Raw genomic sequence first — 18,575 nt, forward strand, 5'->3', positions numbered from 1 at the left:
ACGGCGCCTGGTGTCACTGCGCCTGCTACGGCACCGGTGGGGCCTGCTGTTTGGCCTGGCCCATCGATGGATGACTACGAATGGAGGCCAGGCTGACATACAACCTGCCGCCGTCCGCAGACCGGGAGGAGCAGCAGCGCCGGGAGCAACGCCGACCACGATCCCGACGGGGAGGACTGGTACCATCGGTAACAGCTGCTCTGCGATTGGCTCCAATGGGCAGACCCGAGACAGCGAGACGCTGGCGATGGATGCCCGGGGCTGCGGAGGCAATCCCTTGGCCGAGTCTTGGAGCAGGCTTCCGAGTGGGAACGGCATCTAAGTCTGTGCCATGACCAGCTGCGAAACCCCTCCGAGACAAGGACCTTTGGTGACACCTGCCCTGGTCCCGTTGATATTCACTCCTTGAGGTGGAGCGGTGCCGAGTGTCTCAGTCTGACGGAACCCAACCAGACAGTCTGGTGGGAGTCAAGGGCGATCCACATGGACTTTGCTCTGAACCGTCGCTGGGCAAACGGCATCAGGAATGTTCCTTGGACCAAGATTGGTACCGAGCTGGGGGTGACAGTGGAGATCCCAGCGGCACTTGCCCCTGGAGCGTGGGGCCAACATCTGCGGTACTCCTGGTACCGACATGGACATAACTTCCTGGACCACCTGCATGACCTCCGGTGCGGATGACATCCGGACATCTGGGGAGGTCTGCTCCAAAGGGGCCGGGCTACTCCGCTCTACATGAGTTGGAGGCCTAGAGGCCGGTGGGGATCGAGGACTGCCCGACATGGGTCTTGCCTCTGTCCTGGGTTTCCCTCAGTGTCGCTGCGAGGAAGGCATCTTTCTGGCCTTCTTGGTGTGCCCCGTGAACAGGGAGCACTGCTGACTGGTCGATGGCACCGGAAGGTCGCTGCACACTGACACCGCGGTGCTGGCTCGGAGCAGCACGCCAGAGTCGGAGTCAGCGCTGACTCCATGAGAATGGCCCGGAGCCTAATGTCCCCTTCTCTCTTGGTCTGAGGCGTAAACGACTTGCAAATTTTGCAACAATCACTGATATGGGTTTCTCCCAAACAGTGCAGACAGTCTGCATGCAGGTCACTCCTTGGCACAGATCACCTACAAGTGCCGCACAACTTAAAACCCAGGGCATGGGGCATGCCCCAGCCTGGGTTCTCTGACAAACTGAAATAACTAAACAGCTAACTAATTACAGGTACCAACATTGAACGAACAAAGAGTTCTGGGGATGAGCTACAGCAAAGCTGAAGCAGAGTAGTTCCAACGCACCTTCACCAGCGGCAAGAAGGAACTGAGGGTGGGGGGAGTGTGCAGCTCCCCTTATACCACGCCATGGAGGCGCCACTCCAGGGGTCGCTGGGGCACTCCCCTCTACAGGTACTGCTAGGGGAAAAACTTCTGACACTGGTGCATGTGGAGAGCGCGCACACCTACACATGAGCAATCACTCGAAGAACTGTTTTTTCTTCTTCGAGTGCTTGCTCATGTCGATTCCATTCTAGATGACTCAAAAGCAGTATCTCTGGAGGCGAGCTCAGAGTTCATGGTAGTGTGGCTTGCAACACTGCTTTACTGAAGCCAGCATCGTCTCGGGCCTGCTGGGTAAGTGCGTAATGAAACGTAAATCTGTAGATTAGATGACCAGGTAGCGGCCCTGCAGATATCTTGAATTGGCAGCTGGTCCAGGAAGGCCACTGGTCCAGGAAGACCAACTGTTCCTTAGTTGAGTGGGCAGTTATTGTTGCTGGTGGAGGCACTTTCGCCAGATCATAGCAGTAACGGATGCAGGACGTGATCCAGGATGAAAGCCTCAAGGCAGACACTGGGTGGCCTTTCATCCTGTCTGCCACCGCAGTGAACAACTGAGTTGACTTGTGAAACGGCTTGGTCCCGTCGATGTAGAAGGCAAGCGCCCTCCTGACATCCAGAGTGTGCACCTTTCGATCCTCTTCCGATTTATGAGGCTTCGAAAAGATGACAGGTAAGTATATGTCCTGGCTGGTATGCAACTGTGAAACTATCCTGGGTAGGAACGCTGGGTGCAGTCACAGCTGGACCTTGTCTTTGTAGAACACCATATAGGGTGGCTCCAAAGTAAGCGCCCTGATCTCAGACACCCTGATGACAGATGTTATTGCAACCGGGAAAGAAACCTTCCAGGAGAGAAGGAGAAGGGAGCAGGAAGCCAGAGGCTTGAAGGGAGGACCCATGAGCCACGACAGCAAAAGATTCAGGTTTCAAGGAGGGACATGGGAACAGAGTCACTCCAGACCTTTCAAAAACCAAACCATCATGTCGTGAGCGAAGACCGATCTGCCCTGGAATGGAGGGTGGAAGGCCGAAATAGCAGCCAAGTGGACCTTAATTGATGACAGGGATAATCCCTGGAGCTTGAGGTGCAGAAGGTAGTCCAGGATTGCTTGCAGCGAGTGAGACCTGTTCAGCCCAGATACTTTGGCCTGAGGTCCAGCATGTAAATCTTTTCCTTTTGGCCAGGCAGGTTGCTCTGGTGGAGGGCTTTCTGCTACCCAACAAGACCTGTTGGACATGGGGCAAGCATTTAACCATGCAGTAGCCATGCCATCAGGTGCAACACTGCCAGGTTCGGGTGCAGAAGACTGCCTTGGTTCTGGGACAGCAGATCCAGCCTGTGAGGCAGCTGCAGTGGGGCAGCCACCGAAAGGTCCATCAGCATGCCAAACCAGTGCTGTTGAGGCCATGCAGGGGCTATCACGATCACCTTCACCCTGTCCTGTTTGATCTTCATGAGAACTCTGTGGATCAAGGGCACCTGTGGGAAGGCATACATCAGAGCCCCCGACTACGGGAGCAAAAGGACATCTGACAGGGAGCCCCTGTCCATCCTCCAGAATGAGCAGAACACTTGGCATTTCCTGTTCTGATGGGATGCAATGAGTCCACCTGGGGAGTTCCCCACTTCTAGAAGATCACACTGACTGCCTCCAGATGGAGTGACCACTCGTGATGAGATGAGACAGTCCTGCTGAGGCGATCCGCTAACATGTTCCTGGCCCCGGGCAGATGCACGGCTACCAGATGGATGGCATGCTGCACACAGAAGTCCCAAAGGCGGAGAGCTTCTTGGCAAAGGGCCGACAACCTGGCTCCGCCCTGCCTGTTGATGTAACACATCATAGCAGTATTGTCCATCAGGATCTGCACCACCTTGCTCTCCAGGTGGGGCAGGAAAGTCTGTCAGGCCAGACGAACTGCTTTGAGCTCCCTGAAGTTTATGTGAAGGGACAGATCATCCCACAACCAGTGGCCTCGCATGCTGAGTTCACCCACGTGGCTCCACAGCCCAGATCCGAGGCATCGGAAACCAGGGTCAGCGACGGGGACGGCGCTGCGAAGGGAACTCCCTCCAACACTGATATGGAGCTCAACTATCAATCCAGGGTAACTGGATGTGATCCAGAACCCTGACTACCCAGTCTAGATCATACCTACTGGGGATGTAGACGGACGCCAACCATGCTTGCAGTGGCCAGACATGGAGCCGGGCTTGATGGAACACATGCATACATGCTGCCATTTTGCCTAACAACCTCAGGCACATGCGAGCAGTGGTGAGTGAGTGGTCTTTCACATGGGAGATCAGTCCCAACATGGCCTGGAAATGTGCCTCTGGAAGGAAGGCTCTGGCTCATGTGGAGTCGAGACGCGCCCCTATGAACTCTATCTGTTGCACCAGCCATAAGGTCTATTTTTTTTAGTTTATCAACAGGCCCAGGTCGTGGCAGGTGGAACGTACCAGATCGAGGATCCTTTGCACCTGTTCCGGAGATCTGCCCTTGATGAGCCAATCATCGAGATATGGGTAGACCTGGACCCCTCGCCTCAGGTAAGCAGCCACTGGCGCCATACATTTTATGAACATCCTTGGGGCTGACGAGAGACCAAAGGGCAATGCCATGAATTGGAAATGGCACCTGCCCACTATAAAACAGAGGAATCATCTCTCCTTGGAAGATGGAGACATGGAAATAGGCATCGTTCAAGTCAAGGATGGAGTACCAGTCTCCCGGATCCAGGGAGGGGATGACGGAGACTAGGGAGACCATGCAAACTTCAACTTCTTGAGAGATCTTCTGAGGCGTCACAGGTCCAGGATGGGTCTTAGGCCCCCTTTTGCTTTCAGGATTAAGAAATAATGGGAGTAGAAACCTTTTCCTCTCACTTCCCGAGGGACTTCCTCCACTGCCCCCAGCCGCAGGAGGATCTCAACCTCTTAAACGAGAAGTTGATCGTGAGAAGGGTCCCTGAAGAGGGATGGGAAAGGGAGGGTAAAAGGGGGCGTGGCCGAGAATTGCAAGGTGTAGCCCAGAGATACAATTTCTCGCACCCAACAGTCCAAGCTGACTTACGACTGAGTTCACCCACGCTGACTTAGCGAGAGGAGGAAGGGTCATGATGACTAAAACTCACATCTCTATCCCTTTTCCTTGCGGAACCCTGCTGATGCTGCCAAGGCCTTGGCAGAGGGGGTGGAAGGAACTGCTTCCTCGCTGACTGCAGTGTATGCAGATCCAGCAAGTAAAGGGTGGCCTGAGTGTCCTTCAGTCCACGCAGCCTCGCATCTGTCTGTTCTGTAAAGAGTCCATTCTCATCAAACGGGAGGTCCTGGATTGAGGACTGCATTTCCTGGGACAGGACAACAGTCTGAAGCCAGGAGCTGTGCCTCATGACCACTGCTGATGTGGCCACCCTAGCTGCTGAATCAGCTGCATCCCACGCCATTTGGATGGAGCACCAGGGCCCCAAATTCCTGGGCTGAGTCCTGTGGCAGGGACTCCTTGAACTTACGGAGGGAGACCTATAAGCTAAAGATGCCTCTGCCCAAAAGAGCCTGGTGGTTAGCCACCTGGAACTGAAGGCTGACCATTGAATAAATATTTCTTCCAAAAAGGGCCAGCCTCTTGACCTCCTTATTTTTGGGGGTCGAACTGGTTTTGCCCGTCTCTCTTTCTTGTTGGCTGCAGAGACAACCAGCCAATCCGGAGGTGGATAGGTGTACAAGAATTCAAAATCCTTGGCAGGAAAAAAATACTTTTTCCTCGGCCCTCTTGGAGATGGGAGGGATGATTTGCCAGAGGGCTTTGGCTATTTTTAAGACCCCATCATGTATCAGTAGCACGACATGGGTAGGGGTAGATGCCGAGAGTACATTAAACAGGGTGTTTGCCTGTTCAGCCATCTCCTTTACCTCCAGGTCCAAGTTGGTGGCCAATTTCTGAAGCAGGGCCTGGTGTTCTTTAAAGTCATCTGGCGGGCTGGCATGAGAGGGCCTCACCACCGTCTCATCCAGGGACAAGGATGACGACTGGATCACCAGGGGAATAATCCCCTGTGGGAAAAGGGGACTCTGGGATGGGCACTTGCTCCTCTACCCCGATGTTCAAAGAAGCTTTGCGCACCGAGCCCAGTGCTGCCGGTTGCTACTCTGAGGTGGCGCCAAAGAATGGTGGGAAGAGGGCATCAACATCACGGGCATGCCCCATGCACTCCAGTAGGGCCACTGTGCCGGCCACTGGCCCTGCTATCAAGATGACATTGTGGAGGTCGAGGCAGCCTCAGGTGCCCAGTTGCTCCAGTGCTGCCTCGGTGAGGGGCTGAACTCCCTTTCCATGCCAGAGGAATCCCTATCCGGTGCCTATGGTGGGGCCATCAAAGCCTGTGTCTGATGGCTAATGGTTGCCACAGGTGACCGGTGTCTTGAGTAGGTGCATCGGTGCCGGAGGCAGGGAGGCCGGTACCGTGTTGGAGACCGTTCCCATGGTCTAGGAGATGGGGATTTGAGGAGATGGCTGGTGGGAGGGTAACCGGTGCCGGAGATACGGTGACCAATGTCTTCCCTGGGCAGAGGTGAAAGTAAGCCGGTACGCCCCGGTACCGGTGCAAGAGCCGGTGCACCGTACTGGGGCAGCCCAACTTCCCCAGGGGGCAATTTAAAGGGCCTGGGGCTCCCAGCAGTGGCTGGAGCCCCAGGCTCTTTAAATTATCTCCAGAGCCCCACTGCTGGAGCCCTGGGGTAGTGGCTGCAGGGCTCCAGGGGCTATTTAAAGGGCTGGGGTGATAGAAGCAGGGAAGCCCCGGGCCCTTTAAACAGCCCCCAGAGTCCTGGAGGGGGGGTGTGCACTCCGGTGGGCTATTTAAAGGGCCGGGGCTCCAGCTGCCTCTGCCGCCCCAGTACTTTAAATAGCTGCTGGAGTCCTGCCGCTTCCCCAGGGCTCCGGGGGCTATTTAAAGGGCCCACGGCTCCCCTGCTTCTACCTGGGTAAGTGGTGGGGCTCCAGCAGCTATTTAAAGGACCGGGGTGGCAGAGGGCAGGGGCTCCGGAGGCTATTTAAAGGGCCAGGGCGGTAGAAGAGGGGAGCTCCGGGCCCTTTAAATAGCCCCCAGAGCCCCGGGCTGCTGCTGCTGCTACTCAGATGTGTGTGTGTGTGGGGAGGGCACTTACATTACAGGGTGGGCTGGCTCTGACCCCCTCAACCCCGCCCCTTCTGCCCTAGACCCCACAGTTGGCCCCAGCGTACCGGTAAGTCACTCGACTTACTTTCACCCCTGCCCCTGGGAGATTCACGTTGAGAGGACAGAGACCACAATCAGGGTGCTGGCGACCTGGAACTTCTTGTGGGAGACCTGGGCTGAGAAGCTGGAGATTTGGGGCATGGAGACAGAGAGTGTTGTCTTGGTTCCGGAGATCGGCAGCCATCACTTGCCCTCTGGGAGGTCTTTACGGCTGGCTTGCCCTCGTAGGGAACCCTTGCTGTTTCCTGCGATGCGCGTGGTGCCAGCGGCACTGGTAGAGGTCTTTGCTCTCTGGGCGCCAAGAGGGCCTGGGAAAGGTGTCGGCCCTGCCATGAGTCTGGATCCCCTACTGCTCCACAGAGTCAGTGGTGGATCCCTCCGGGGGGTAGGGATCCCATTGGGGAGGCACTCCCCCATAGCTCCAGAGTGGGTGAGCGGCCTGAACTGGATCCTTTACCCAATACTCCTTGGCTCTTCTTGCTCTGTGCTGGGGAGTCATGCTTCTTCAACTTCTTCTTGGGCACCAGCAACAGCAACCAGTGCTAGGTAGAGCCCGATGCTGGGAGTGCACTATGCACCGAGGCCGAAGTACTGGGACTACAGTCTGGCCGGGATGGCTCTGAGGCCAGGCAGAGAGCAACCTCCATGAGAAGGGTCCTCAAATGAATATTGCACTCCTTCTGTATTCTGGGGCGAAAGTTCTTACAGATGTGACATTTGTCCTTCACATGTGATTCTCCCAAGTACTTCAGGCAGCTGCTATGGGAGTCACTAACAGGCATAGGCCTGTTACAATCAGAACAGGACATAAAATCCAGAGACCGGGGCATGCCCCATCTGGGACAAACTCCCCACTAGGACTCTAACTTCTAACTACACTACTTAACAACTACATACAAACAAACTTACTGTTCCAAGGTTAAAAACAGGAGAGAGAAGGTAAGGGAAAAACATTCTCCAACCAAACGTTCTCTGACTAACCATCTTGGGCGGTAAGAAGGAACTGAGAGGGCGTAGGGCTGGCAGTGCCTGATATACCGACGCATGAGTGCGGCACTCAAGAGGGCGCCACAGCTGACCCTACGGATACTGCTAAGGCAAAAATCTCTGACAGCTGTGCACTTGGGTGTGCATATATCTTGAATGGAATCGTCATGAGCAAGCACTCAAAGAAGAAACTATTATATAAACAAAACCTTGGCTTATTATTGATAGTTTTAATGTTGATATTTCATTTTAATCACAATACTGTGGCACCTGTCACCTCCAGTATCATCATTTTATATTATTTTAACAATAATGAAGCGAATAGCATCTTTAAAAACAGTGTTTTAGCCTTATAAGCAACATAAAACAATATTTAGGCTAATGAAACTGTCTTTTAATAAAGTTTGCCTTCTAATGAAAGTCAATACTACTAAGTTACTATAGGAGCATAAAACAATACACTGCCAAAAACGTTTCTAATTACTCTGTGATTAAAAGCATTTTCTATTAGTTACTACAATCCTCTGCCAACGTAATCAGTTAATTCATGTCATTTTTGCTTCAGAAACAATGATAAACTGTACACTGTACTTTTGCAGTGCATTCACTACTCCATGGAGCCAACGTTATTTGTTGGCAGTGGTTAGGGCTTGCTAAAGCTTCTGACACAATTATTCAATTTCCTCCATCTCATCTTTGGTCTCTTTGGCCACCTCCACCTCTTTTATCTAGATATGCCCTTTGGTTCTTTTCATCTGTTGTACATCTTATTAGTAATTTCATCCACAGGATTTTCTTCTACATCTATATTTAAAAATATGTTAAAAAGTCTGGTCCATTCATAAAGAAAGGTCCATTCAGCAAGTAGGTGACTATCCAATTCCTTTTCCTCATATAGTGCTAAGCAGAAGCCTGATTTTTTTAAGCAGTTCTGCGCAGTGGCTGGGTCGACAGGGTTCCATTCTCGATGAAGCATGTAAACTACACTGAGCAGGTGTGTGACTATATCTCAGAAGGGCTTGGTTTGGTTGTCCCTGATCCCTGTACAAACTTTCCAATACTGTAGTTCAGTATTGGAATGTAGCAGTCAGAATTATGGAAGGACATTTTCTTTTTATCTGGTGACTTATAATGGAGAGACTGGAACATGTCCCACTGGGTCTGTCATTTAGTCGGAGCCTGTATAATGGTCACTGAGTCTTTTATAGTGCTGAACATGAATAAATTGCTTAAACCAAGTTGCCTGTGCTAAACAATCTCTCAGACATTTCAGGATCACTCATAGAGAACAAGTTTTATAATTCCAGATGATCATCCACATGAGTTCGTCCCATCAATTTCCCTTCTCAGCAACTCCTGCTGCCTTCACCTTCAGATCCCTATATGCCTTGTGAAGCTAGTTTTCTCTGTGAAAGTACTATATCCTGGATTGCTGTGCTCTCTGTGGCTCTACATTGGTTCTTCCAGGACCTTTTTCACATATATAATCTCACATGAGAGAAGTAAATAAATACAGTACATTCTTCAAGAGTACGTAGACTAATGCCTAGAAATTATTACAGCCTCTCAAAATGAGATGTACTGCAGCTCCTTCTTGAACTACTAGGACTCCTCCTTGGCATATTTCCAACTCAGGAGCAGTATTCCTCTGTGTTCTGTTTAACCCTTATGGCCACTGATTATGCTAGCCATGAGAATAGGAAATCTAACTTTATGTTGCATAGCTTTCTTTAAGGTTTTTTGCTCACAAAGAGTATTTTTTCACTATTTATGGCAAAAAACAAAAAACAAAACACCCCAATCCCCCTGACAAAGTCCTTCAGTTATCCAAAAATTTGCTGAGTTTATGTAAATCATTTGGAAAGGATGGGCATCTTTTCATAAATATTTTAGTCACTTACTTTTTCAGACAGCCAGAAACCACACTACCCTATTCCTGATTGATTTTAGCACCAGAGTACTGAAAGTGTATCTTTAGCCTTCTCGCTTCCTATTGGCTATAAATTATGTGGAGGGTATCCTCAATCAGCATAACCATAGCTGGAAAAATTAACTAGATTTTAGGCAGTTTTCCTACCTTCTAAAATATGTATCTGAACCACAGGAGCCCTGGATGGTCTTTCACCTCCTCATTCTTACCTAATTGCTTCTGTCTTCAGAGAGAGTTAGCGTCCGTGCGCCTACCATTCTACCAGAAACTGCCCTCTGTTCTGACTAATCCTGACACAGTTTGGTCACATTGAACTCCTCCATTGTATCTATATCCAGAGCATCAAGCAGAATAACCAACAAAGAGAGCAACTTTTTTTTACAGCCACGATGACATTGCCACAAAATGGTATTCTCCATGATCAAATTTGAAAAAAAAACAGTCTTTGAAAGCCACTGCATACACATATTTTCAGATGTGATTCATACATAATAAAAAGTTGGAATCACTCAGTTGACATCACCTAACAATTTATTTTGCCAGAAAAGAGAGTGTACTCTAATGCCCAATCCTTACTACAGGTGGAGATCTGTTTGAAATAGTGACAATATTCAAACCTAGTTTTCTTGTAACATGATTTTGGACGTAGTTTGTCTGGCAAGGACCAAACTATATTCAAAAACTGTTGCAACAAAATTTACCCTTCAATGCATTTTTTTTCTTCAATTAGTTTTGATCACTGTTAGTCTTCTGCCACAACTGTTGGATTTCTGGGTTCAAAACTAATCTGTGGTTGAGGTGAGAGATTAAGCTGCATTTTTAACCACTATTTTAAAGCATTCCACATGTAGCAAGAACGAGGACAAAAACAGTTCCGGCAAACCATTTAAAACATGTTTGTTGAATTGTCGTCAAAGTCAATGGTACTCATATGCTCAATGTCCTTAACTGTGCATGCTTAAGTTCTTTGCTAGATCAGGACCCCAGCCTGACCTAAATAGATCTAGGTGCTACTTGCACTCAAAAAACCCAGAATATAGACCTGTGAATTTGCAGAATTCGTTCTACCATTCTTAGGCTACCTCTACAGCACATAGTAGGTCAGTTCTCACCATTACTATCCCCTCCTCTATATTCTTCTTCCCTTTCATATCCCTGGGAACCTCTACAGCAGTTTGAAAAGATTCCACTGTCTCCCCAAGGATGGCCATGGCTTTCTACTCTGGGTTCCAGTTTATCATACAAATCCCAGTCTGTCCACTAAAACAAAACACTCAAAATAAAAGACAAAAAACAATAAACTCTTTCTCTTATCTTCTGTACTAATTTGCATGAAATATACAGGGAAACTTTCCCTTCAATTATATTAGAAATCAGATCCCAGTGAGCTGCCTTAATGGTATATACATAATGAAAAAACATAGCTGTCAGCCCCACTACTCCCAGTTGTCACAGCTCTAGCTCGAGCGTGGTCTGTCTGATCTGGCTGGCAGCCCCAAGAAAAATCCAATAAGCCAATGCAAGGCCCTACTGAAACTTAGTAAAACAGAATTTTACTCCTATTGTTTTCCCCTCAGCTTCATGGCATCACAAAATCTTTAAAGAGCAAAGTTGACAGTTTATGTCAATTATATCAGATTGTTTTGGCTACTCAAGATATTAAACCAGTAAAAATCTACATCGGACGGTACAAACTTCCAATAAAAAAAATCAGCAACACTTGCTTTGTCCAGTGGTTTATTAAAGCTAGATATTGGCTTCAAAAAGGGACTTGTGTGGGTCAACCTATGTATACACTTCAGCGGCACAGTTGCAGCACTGCAGGTGCGCTGCTGTAGTACTTCAGTGCAGACACTCACTATAGCGACTGGAGGGGTTCTTGCTGTAGTTAATCCACTTCCCTAGAACGCTTAAGTACATCGCTCAAGAGTGTGGTGAGTGATGTAGTGGGGTCAACTAACTTTTTAGTGTAAACCAGGCCTTAGGTAAAAAGGGATATGCAGTGGGAAATAACATCCGTATTGGCATATCAATGCTTCTACTACCAGCTCAACAAGCAATTTTCCATTGGATTCCCAAACACCAATGAATGGGACAACTTCCGGCCCCTCACAGATTAGATCTCTCAATCAGCCTGCAGTGACACCATAAAAAAAATTGTTATTGTGCCTTCCCCCAAAGGGGCCAGAAGTTGCCCCAGTCACTGGTGTTTGAGAATCCAATGGAAAAGTGCTTGTTGAGCTGGTAGTAGAAGCATTAATATGCCTGAAGCTCTATAATATGGATGTTATTTCCCACTGCATGTCCCCCACTGATTATTACTACCATAAGTAGGGGAAATTCATGTAATGATGTAGGTCTACCCACTAACTTCCATTGCTGGATCAAAGGTATACATGCAAATATAAGCAGACTATGATCCGACCCCTAGGTTCCACACCACAGTAATCCTCCACAACAGAACTGTGGAGAGCAATATTTGAGCCAGAAAACTTCAATCCTGTGCTTTCCCTTTTCTCATGGATTTACTGGCATTGTACACAGGCACAACCAATATAAAGAATTTGGCCCAAAATATAACTAAGCTACGCCTGCAGTATCACAAATAAAAACAATACAAAATAATCCCAACATTTTAGTTAGAGATTAAAATGAAATAGATTTAGTAGGCTACGCACCGAACCATTATTTCTTGGTAATCTTATCTAAATGTCAGCTAGTGAGATGTAGTTTCTTGCAGATGTAATTTCCCATAATATATAAACACTACAAGTAGTGACAGATTTCAGAGTAGCAGCCGTGTTAGTCTGTATCCGCAAAAAGAAAAGGAGGACTTGTGGCACCTTAGAGACTAACAAATTTATTTGAGCATAAGCTTTTGTGAGCTACAGCTCACTTCATCGGATGCATTCAGTGGAGCTTATGCTCAAATAAATTTGTTAGTCTCTAAGGTGCCACAAGTCCTCCTTTTCTTTTTACTACTAGTAGTAGCTCAAGTCCAAGACACTGTTTTAAAGTAAAGAGCATGTACATAATACACGCTAATAAGATCAATCTGCACTACCCATGGCCAAACACAGACTGACCTGATAGGCAGCAGGCAGAAATTTGAGGGCTATTCAGCATATTTAATCATTCTAAGGGATCGCCTTCCTACCAACAGTAATAATTTTCCAAAAGAGTTGGGGGGATTGGATCATTAGGAAACTGGGAAACTGAAGGAGAGTGCCACAAAAAGACGCTCAGGTGATGTTTTCTGTAATATTCCTTCCTCTTCAGGAATGTGTGTGTTCAACATACACTACTGGATCCAGCCCTTTTTGACTTTACCTCTTTTTGGAGCTCTGAATTCCACTAGTGCACAAATAAAATGCACTATTTTTCCTCTCTCTCTCTCTTTTTTTTTTTTTTACACTCGCAGTTCTTGAAAAGTTATACCCCAAATACTATCAGTTTCCCCACACTCACAGGGCATATTCTCCTTTTAGCTACATACTGTTATTAAATAAAAAGGTCTTACAAAAATATATCCCATAAAATTCCTTCTTGCGAAAATATGTATCTGACATGTTTGCACAAATTCCTGTTATGTTACATAGGACAGTTACATCTCTGAAATGTCTCTCATTTCAAGGGATGTCACTCATTCATGTACCACACAAATGTGATGGCCTTTCCAGTTTTACTGTTGTAAATTATTTGCATAAAAATGCAGAATCTTAAGTGAGGTTATGGAAAGTGTGCATAATGTGCACTATGAAACTTTTAATGGGTCAGTTACTGTGCAACACATTGGTATGCTTCAGAATTCACATCCCTGTAGTGCACATTATTGCAAGGTGTACGCAAGCCATTGAGGAATGTGTCTGACATTGTTTTAATCTTCCTGTGATAATAGTTTTTGTGTGACCCTTATTGTGGGTCTTTGTCACACACTAAGTTCCAAATTGGGCTAACCAGGTTATGAGGTATAAGTCATAAAACAAAATTAATTCAAGGAAGGAGAAAATTAAAATTAAGGAAGTACTGGTAGCTTTGATTTAGTTGTCATACAAATAGCTGAAGAGTAGCACTTAATTGTACATAATTTGTCATTGGTAATTAAATGCCATTAAGTTTAAAAAAAAATCAAGAACATGTTAATTAATAGTCCATACCATTACGGCAACAGACACTATGACCCCTGTAGTTTTCAGCTGTTTCTTTCCACAAAGTGGATAAGGGAAAATGAACGCAGACCTAGTGTCAATAAGCCTGGGTAAGGGTGCTGAATAGATAACATCACTGTCATAAAGGTAATGGTTTTCACAAAAGGTTTAAAGAAAAACTGGATTATGCCACATAACTTATTTTTAAACAACTGAAAATTTCCCTTCAAAATTGCAAATATATCTTGAGAAAGCAAGTATCCTTTTGCAAAGTTTATCAAGGTTAATAAAAAAGGGGAAAAGTATGTTAATATGTGAAGTAAAAGAAGCAGCTAGTTTTTTATTACACGGACAGTGCTTAGTGTTACTGTGCTGAAGATGTGTTCAAGAGCTACACAGAGACTGTAGGCTTGGGGAGAGGAGATGCCTCACACAGAGGTTATAATTTCTGGGCGTGGTCATACTGCTGTTTCAGCTACACTATTTTAAAGTACCCCCTACTGAAACTGAGTAAATGCCATTTACTGGAACCTTGAAACAAGCTTTGTTTGGCTATTACAAGAAGAATGTGACTGTGACCCAGATCCAGCAAAGTACTTAAGCACATACTTTAAGCATGCAAGAAGCCCTATTGATTTCAATAGGACTACTCACATGCTTAAAGTTAAGCACATACTTAAATTGTTTGTTGGATCAGGGACGAGATTAGGAAGAGATATGGAAGAATGAAAATTAGGTAGAAAAAAAAGTCCAAAATAATCTAGTTTACTGGTTCCACAACTGAAAAGAAAAAAATAAATGATAATGGGTAGGTAACATTTCAACTACTCGGTGTCACGCTCACACTTATGATAAGCAGTTTATCATCTTGCTTTACAGATGAGAAGCTGTAACTAAAATCCAACACCTTGCCTGAACTTAGACCACCTTGATTACTTTACAGATTCACCCATTAAAAAATTTGCAACGCAGTCCCCTCAGTAGAGAAACTGACCAGTCACTGCACGCAGTAAACTTGTACGTTTCTGTATTGCTCACCAGCTTTCGTTTGTGAATTGAGTGTTGACTAAAAACAAACAAAAATGATGAACCTTTCAACCAAAAGCACTTGAAGAACATATGCAGCATTTTCATCTCATCTCTGTTCAAGGAAAAGATTTCCAGCAAACCCACATGCAGTATTCTGGAAAATATAAATCAGCTTTATCTTTCAGATCTTTACTGTGACCACAATACCCACTGTTTGCACTTCAGCCTATTTTCCTTCTTGAGTTAGCACATTCAGCAAGTACAGAATATTCATTTCCAGACAACACTACCAGGAAATCCTATGACATCACAGCTTGCCAAAAAATCCAGACCAGTATTTTACTAAACCTAAAAAATGCAAGACCACAAATTGAGAACAAGTCAGCCATAATATACTAATTGTAATATCTCCAAGAGTAACTGAATAACAAAATATCTGCGCACAGTAGATATGCCTTATTACTATATATTCAGAAAATAAGGCCACAATCTCAATTCTCAATGGACTTTTATCCATGTTATTTTCCAGTTTTTGAAGCTGTTAGGTTATTGGATATTTTGAGTACAGAAATGCAATGCAACTTGCATTATATACATGCATATGCAACAAGAAGCATGTTTTCAAAATTTAAGATGTTTGACAGATAAACTACGGCATTTTAAGGAGATCCATTCCCATCACTGAAGCATGCATAAAAAAAGGCGCTTTCTAATTCATTTCCTTCTATATTTGGAAATTATATAGCAACTTTTTATAAGAAAATCTCAAAGCACTTTACCACCAAACTCACTGTGAAAGCCACCCTGTTAGGTATATTAGTATTGTTTCCCCCATCTTAGAGCAAAATGAAGCAGAGAAGTGAAATGGTTTGTGTCAAGGGTGTAGTCACAGGTGGAGTTAGGCTGGCCATAGCCCATCCCATTAGCTCCAGGCCCACCAAAATCTGAGCATGTGTGAACACCCCACCCTCCTCTGCAACAACAGCAGCAGATTGCTCCCGGGGCTGGGGAAGGGGAGGGAGAACCTTCATTTCTGGGACTGTCTTCTCCACTTCCCATAGCTGTTGCAGATTAGTCAGTAACTGTTCTGTCCCTGTCTCTCTCCCCACACCAGCAACATGGAGGAAGGGTGCGCACAACTAGGGGCTAGAGGGAACACAGTCCTCTGCAGGGACCTGTATGGGGTCCTCAGAACCCCCAAAGACTGTGGTGGGGAGAAGGGAAGCAGCCCAGGGCTGCAAGGGTCAGAGCCAGGCCACTGCAGCTACAGGACAGAAGGGAACAGGAGCTGCTGCTTCTTCAGTGTAGGAAACAGCACATTACACAAGAGGTACTGGAAAAACTGGGTAGCTGGGACAGGAAATGGGGCAAGGTGCCAGAGCCAAAGAAGAGCCCAGCCAAGATCTCAGGTCATTGCCTGTCCACCATAAGCTGGGGCCCACCCAAATTTCCATTCCTAGCTATGCCACTCATTTGTCTAATGTCAAAGCAGCAGGTTATTGGCAGACCTGGGAATAGATTCCAGGGATTTTTATTTCCAATTCTTTTATCTAGTTAGAAGTCCATGATGCCTCCCAACACTACCTCAGTGGCCCCTTTTGGCCTTGGGATCTATGAAGTTGAGGCTGAAGGCAAGGATGGATGTTGTTCTCTTTCTAGAACTTAAGTTTTTAAAACTGTGAATCTTTAGTATACCCCGTGAAAGGGAAGAACAGTCTTTTGTTGAACCACTTTGTTACATCCACCAAAAGGGAAGATCTGGAGTTTAGTTTTGAGGAGGAAAGTCTGCACTGTAATAACGCGGTGCCAGAGAAATGGAATGTCGAAAGCTCTGTCAACAAAGCGAGACCAAGGAGGAAAGCTTTCCTTATAGTACCACAGCAAGCTGTGGTGTAGGATCAACAGAAGCGGTTCCCCTGCTTCAACTAATGTACATACAGCCCCACTGAACAGTAAGCTCAGACAGCTGCACAGCAGATGCAATGGTTTCAGCCTTTCAAGACTCAAGTCCAAACCTGTCAGCCAATCTAATGCCATCTGGCAATTTCACTAGTGGCTCTGGCCCCATTCTAACCTGGGCCATCTATACCTGTCTCTATTTTTCACTAGAAAAGGTCACGTTCCTTACCAAGTCCTGAATGAAGAAGAGTTGAAGGACTATAGTTTTGTGAAGTTTGCCATCCCTGAATGGCTTGAAATAGTGGAAGAACTCTATCATCATTATCATCTATCATCATTATCATCAGACCAAGTCCATTTCTGGGCTCAAGGATTATAAGACTTTGTTGCTTACACTTATAGACTTTAAAGACAGAAGGGCCTTCATGATAATCTAGTCTGACCTCCCGCACTTTGCAGGCCACAGAACCTCACCAACTCACTCCTGCAATAGACCCATAACCTCTAGCTGAGTTACTGAAATCCTCAAATCTTGAAGATTTCAACTCTGTAACTTGAAACCTTTAAACCAAACCAGCAAGAAACCCCTACCCAGGGCCGCATTAAGACCTTTAGAGCCCCTAAGCACTGAAAAGATTATGGTGCCCCCCCATATGTAATTCAAAATAAAAACAATACTATACCGTAAAATAAAATTTTATTTTTCGAAAAGACACAAAACTTACATGTATGCTGAAATTAAAATAGCTTCTTTTTAGATTTTCTGATTGCAAAATTCTGGATAAGTTCATTGAAGCTGACTCGACGAAGCATGTCCGCTTCCATACATAATAGGCAAAGTGAATCAAGTCTGTCCTGATACATTGTTGTTCTCTGGGGGTTTTTTATTCTTTTCAGCTGAGAAAGAGAGCGTTCTGCGGAACAGTTAATCATCATCAATGTTAGAAAAATACATAGTGCAATCTCTACATTTGAAAATACACATTGTATTCCATCTTTCAATATTGTGTCATGAAGATGAATGTGACTGAATTTCATTTTTCCTGTTTCACTAAACTTTGTGTGCATATAACAGTGGAACTGCCGTACTTCTCCACAGAGATTCATGTTCAAGTCAACAGGGTAGGAGTCAACTAGCTTTTGGGAACCTTGTGGATATTGTTCGTCAGATAAGTCCATATCGTTTAGAAGAGAAAATCTACTTGATACTTCCTTGTACACTTCACAACTCCTCTTCATATGAGCTTCAAGTGTATCAATTATAGCGTAGTAAGTAGATACGTGAAATTTGTCTCTAGGATTCAATGCTGTTTCTGTTGCACTGCTATCATTTGCTTGTTTTTTCCTGATTCGCTTGTGGGACTGGGCTTCTTTGTAGTTACATCAAAAGATATCTTGCCTGATACTGTCTTCAAATCTTTCAAAATCATTCCTCAAAGTGTGTAAGTGGTCTGCTAATGATTGACAGAGGTCTGCACATGTTTTCAAATCCAATTCTTTTTCCTGGAGAGCTTGACTTGTGTGGTAAAAGTGTTGTAAAATTTCATTCCACATGGTCAACATGAATACAAACTCTAGTTCTTGCATCTTGTTTGCAATGTTTTCTGCCTCTTGTATAGTTTCTCCCTTTTGTGACTGGTCTTCAGCTGTACTTTCTAATGCACCCACAATCTTTGAGTAGGACTCCAGAATTGCACTTGTTGCACCTGCATGTGCCTCCCAGCGAGTATTAGAAAGAGATTTCAACACATGATCATTGCTCAAATACGTTTTAAGAACTCCCCTTTGGTGTGTGGAGGCAGAGAAAAATGTATAAAGTAACTGGACTGTTGAGAAAAAACACAACTTACTGCCACCGGACAACAATCAACAGCACTGTGGCCAGCAAGACTGAGAGAGTGTGCAGCACATGCAGTGGCATATTATCGCCTAGGCCGACAAGGCCTAGGCCTAGCGCAGCAAATTTGCAGGGGCGGCAAATTTATAATAGCCATAGGTGCTGACTTTACCCGGTG

General features: G+C 45.9%; 1 protein-coding gene across 17 annotated transcripts in view; it reads right to left on the minus strand.

Moving 5' to 3' along the window:
- AHI1 (Abelson helper integration site 1) overlaps window positions 1-18,575 on the minus strand; it is a 177,518-nt gene that overhangs the window by 60,573 nt on the left and 98,370 nt on the right. The window lies entirely within an intron of this gene.

This window comes from Chelonia mydas, chromosome 3 (genome assembly GCF_015237465.2).
Source record: "Chelonia mydas isolate rCheMyd1 chromosome 3, rCheMyd1.pri.v2, whole genome shotgun sequence".
NCBI lineage: Eukaryota > Metazoa > Chordata > Testudines > Cheloniidae > Chelonia > Chelonia mydas.